The 5,000-nt window shown below is 42.7% G+C and overlaps 1 protein-coding gene across 4 annotated transcripts in view; it reads left to right on the top strand.

The window, feature by feature from the left end:
* LOC135093066 (uncharacterized) overlaps positions 1 to 2,108 on the top strand; it is a 182,083-nt gene extending 179,975 nt beyond the window's left edge. For all 4 annotated transcript variants that reach the window (XR_010263306.1, XM_063991980.1, XM_063992122.1 and 1 more), the window contains one exon: positions 347 to 2,108. The gene's annotated coding sequence lies outside the window, so the exon portion shown is untranslated. The remainder of the gene's footprint in view (positions 1 to 346) is intronic.
* The last annotated feature ends 2,892 nt before the right edge of the window (positions 2,109 to 5,000 follow it).

The raw sequence follows: 5,000 nt of genomic DNA on the forward strand, positions 1-5,000 counted from the left end.
TGTGTGTGTGTGATGAATTCTCAAGGACCTGTAATGGAGGGCCCTGTTGAACACGTAGTAGTGATGCCGGTCAGGTGATCAGCCAGCAGTCACTGAGGTCGAGAAGGAAAGTAAGCTATGAGAACTGCGATGATCCACGTGTTGCTTCTCGTCCTTTGTCGCGATACAGGTGAAGTGTTCGTATCCACCACAGAGGAAGCTCAGGCTCCAACACGCTCTCTTGGTGTGTCTGCCGTCCCTCAACACCCTCGCAAGGCCGCCACACACCTATGATACAAAGACCCATGATTTCTGAATACGTATGATTTGTATAGCAAGTTATGTATATATATATTTGTCTCAGCAGGAATACCTACAACGAGGCAGCTGTGTTCGCCGCGCCTGTGTGCACTCCCTGCAGGCCGTGCGGTGCAAGTCACGGTGACATGTAATGAGCCAAGTGTGGAAATTGAGCTTGATCCCTGCGCGACGATCTGCCTCCTCTGTTGTGTTGGGGAAACTCACCAAGTGTTTGTCAGAGGGAACGTTCGGCGCCTTCACTTCTCACGTGCTTGCTGGAGACAGTCCGGTATGCAGCAATAAGACAGTTGGAAAAGGAGGTGGCTGCAGTTGAAGCTCCACCTTTCGCTCATCCCTGAGTCATGAACCAATTTCTAAAGGCCTTCTAACAGTTATCAAAATTGTTGATTACGGCGGTAATTTTCGTTTCATTTAAACACTGTGCTGTCACGAATATAACAGTAATTGATCTGTTGCGGCCTTGGTGAACACACACACACACACACACACACACACACACACACACACACACACACACACACACACACACACACACACTTGCCATTCAATAAACATAGATTCGAACCCGCCTTTAATCATACAGATCGCATGGCCTCCTCCGGTGCCAGGTACACGGACTTTAGATACTGAGAGTTTACAAAGGCCAGCAAGGACTGGTGATGTGACACTCAGTGGTCTCGTACTGCTTGTTTGCGTGATGCGTTTTGTAGAATATGACGTCACTTCCATGAGCGACTTAACATCGTTATAAACTACTTTTGCCTACTATTATTCACATTATTATGCCCAAGGGAGGCAGACCAAGAGCAAAAGCAGTTACAAACAAAGGCCCGGTAATTTCCCCTTTCTGATAAACAAGGAGAATAAATTCCAAAGGGAGCCTCTTCAAAGGTTTGGAAGTGCCTTGAAACTCCTCAGGTCGTCATGTTGTAGGAAGAGGAAAATACAGATTCAGGCGGAGTTGAAGAATTTACCGGCAAAGAGGAAGAAAGAGTAAAGGTACTGGTTAACTCTTGCATTAGGGAGGAGGACAGAATAGATTGGGCGGAGGAAAGGAATGCAGTTAGTAAGTTCAAAAAACCAGTGAGCATAAAAAGAAAATGGCGGTAGAAGACAGGAAGAGATGCAGCACTGCAGCGACGTAAGAGAGGTTGAAGAGAGTTAGTCGGAGGAGGAGCGTCCATGAGGCAAAAAGCTTTCGACTATCTGATCAAGAACTGTGTAAGTGGAGTGTCCCCAGCGTCCACCTGTGAGAGGCATATGCTATACAGGGGCGAATAAGGGTCCTGCATGGAGTAACTGTCGGAGAAGTTAGGAGACCTAACTTCTTAGAGGTTGTTTTGGCAAGAAAAAAGATATGAAATTATCAATTATAATTTTTAGCGGGACAAACAAGAATGTTTAAAGTGGAAGAGGGAGAAAATTGTGTAATCGAAGAACAAGGAATAGTTGTCTGGAAGATTTGTCGAGTTGATAGTGGAGATGCATTGAAAGAAACAAGGTTTATTCTGCCTCATTCTGAAATTAGAGAAAGATTAGAAGTCCAGCGTTCTGTGACGTGTCTTCAAGAATTTTGCATTTTCTGCAGTGTTGGACGTCTGTAAAATGACGTAGAAAAATGCAAGATAGTTATCAACACAAGAGTGGATTGGGGAATGAGTAGAATTAAAATCATTGATGAATAATAGGAAAAGAGTTAGGGTAGGAGAGATCCCTGTGTAATACCACTGTCAGTAGTACTTATGACATTTTTAGTAACCATAAGCGGTTTTAATCAATAAAGATAAAATTACATACTCTAAAACATTTATTCAATTTTCATTACCCCTCCTTCCTTCAATGGTCTTCAGAAATTACACTCTGAACCTGCAGCAGGCAGACCTGATGAGCCGAGGAGAGCAGCAGTCAAGCAGCCAAAAGATTAGCAATTGTGCAATTAGAATATTTCCTAAAGTTTCACCCTGCCTGGAATCTGAGGCTGAAAATTTCCCAACAGCTGCCTAATGCATTCATAAACCACACCACGCATTTCTGATAAACTTCAAACCCGTAGCAGTCAAAGGGATAATGGTTGTATGGCAAAATGTTCCCTGAGGTCTTAACCCGCCTAGAACCTGAAGCAGCACACGTCCCACCGCGCACCATTGAAGACACGAGTCAACGGGATACCTTCAGACAGCCTTGGCACGCCGCGACACCCAAGGCGAGTACTAAAAGGAAACGTACACTCGCCTTGGCCACAACCACCACAACCACACCAATGCAGGAAACTGATGAATGATCAATCACTCCTCTCACCCACGCCTCCCTTGCTCTCCCCACCCACTTCCTACCACAATGACACACTCCTGTCACCCGCCACTTATTTCCCGTCCTTTCTCCTCCCCCCTCCCCCGTCATCCCGATTCATTCCCCGTCCTTCCCACAGCCGCCAGCCTACCGAATACTAAGGCCTACCTACATTTCTAGCCACACCCTCCCCCTTCATGTCTCCCTGTGTCTCCCAGCGGCGCCACTTTCCACCTTCACCCGCCACCTGGGAAACTGTACAACCACGCCCCGACCTTCCCCTGGGCGCCCGACTTAACCCTGCCGTGGAAGATGTGGAGGAAAAGAGGGAAGAGGAAGAAATAAGGGAAGAGAAGGTTAGAATGAGGAGAAGGGAGAGGAAGAAATAAAGGAAAAGAAGATTAGGAGGAGAAGAAAAAGGAAGAAATAAAGGAAAAGAAGATTAGCGGGAGGAGGAGAAGGAAGAGGAAGAAATAAAGGTAAAGAAGATTAGGAGAAGAAGAGGATGAAATAAAGGAAAAGAAGATTAGGGGAAGAGGAGAAGGAAAGGGAAGAAATAAAAGCAAAAGATTACGATAAGGAGAAGGAAGAGAAAGAAAAGAAGCAAAAGAAGATTAAGAAAAGGAGGACGAGGGGGGAGAAGGAGAAAAGGATTGCTTGGCTGAATAGAGGAACAACAACAACAACAATAATGAGAGGAAAAGGAACAAAGTAGAGGAACACAAGAAAATTAAATCAGCATCCGTATTAGCACAGCTCCTCCTCCTCCTCCTCCTCCTCCTCCTCCTCCTCCTCCTCCTCCTCCTCCTCCTCCTCCTCCTCCTCGTTAGGCCCAGTAGGGCTGTTGCTGTCTGTTCTTTTCTTTGTATTCCTTTGTATTCCTCCTCCTCTTACAATTTTACAATACCTTACCTCTTATCTCTTACCGCTTACAATTTTATTCAGTAAAACTTTACTAGCAGGTAAAGTTCCCCACGAGTGGAAACTAGCAAATGTCACGCCAATCTTTAAAAAATGAAATAAATCTCTCCCAGCCAATTACAGGCCGATCAGTCTCACTTCAGTAGTGTGCAAGCTGATGGAAACAATAATCAGAGATAAAATTGTCAAATATTTGGAAAAAAATAAAATCATAAAGGATTCGCAACACGGTTTCAGAAGCAAGCGTTCCTGCTTAACAAACTTGCTAGACTTCTTTTATGAAGTATTTAACTCGTATGACGAGACAAAAGCTGTTGATATTATCTACCTTGATTTCCAGAAAGCTTTCGACACTGTTCCCCATAAGAGACTCATCAGTAAAGTAAAAGCTCACGGCATTGCCGGAAACACCCTGAAATGACTGAGAGACTGGCTCTCTGACAGAAAACAGCGTGTAGTGATAAATAGAAAAGAGTCAGAGTGACAAAAGGTAAATAGCGGCGTTCCTCAAGGCTCTGTATTAGGACCAGTACTCTTTATAATGTACATTAATGATATTAATGAAGGGATAAGTTGCAAAATAAGTAAATTTGCAGACGACACCAAAATAACAAGTAGAGTAATGTCTGTGTCACAATGGCAGGAACTCCAGTGTGACCTCAATAAACTAACAAGCTGGGCAGAAAAATGGGAGATGAGATTCAATATAGAAAAGTGTAAAATTCTACATATCAGAAGCAACAATGTTCAGGCGAGATATGTAACGAATAACATGCCACTGTCAAGCACCGATAAAGAAAAAGATCTTGGTGTCGTTGTGTCAAACGACCTGAAGGCGAGTCAACACTGCACAGAAACAGTAAAGACGGCAAATAAATTAGTAGGGTTCATTGGAAGAACCTTTGAATTTAAATCAGAAAAGGTTATACTTGCCTTATATAAGTCACTGGTGCGCCCTCATCTAGAATACTGTGTACAGTTCTGGTCACCATATTACAAAAAAGACATTGAAAAACTAGAAAAGATACAGCGCAGAGTCACAAAGATGATTCCAAGATTGCGCAATAAGGCGTATGACGAACGACTGGAAAAACTAAAACTATTTAGTTTAACAAAGCGCAGGATAAAAGGAGACCTAATTGAAGTGTTCAAAATTTTCAGAGGATATAGTAACATTGATGCACATAAATATTTTACCATTGATCAAGATTATACCCAAACGTTTTAAATCCTACGAGGCCAAACATTTTTTTCTTTAATCATATAGTAAATAAATGGAATAAACTTCCTGCAGAAATTGTGAACAACAATACTATTGAATCATTCAAAAATAAAATAGACAAATATTTAAAAGTAAATCCCCAACAAGCCCTCTTCTTGTCCGAATAATTACTAAATTCACGAATAAACTCTTATTTTACAGACACCAGTTTTAATATAAATTGTATTAACTTTCAGATAGGTGTATAGAGTTCACCGTAGGGTGAATA

This window comes from Scylla paramamosain, chromosome 1 (assembly GCF_035594125.1).
Source record: "Scylla paramamosain isolate STU-SP2022 chromosome 1, ASM3559412v1, whole genome shotgun sequence".
Taxonomy (NCBI): domain Eukaryota; kingdom Metazoa; phylum Arthropoda; class Malacostraca; order Decapoda; family Portunidae; genus Scylla; species Scylla paramamosain.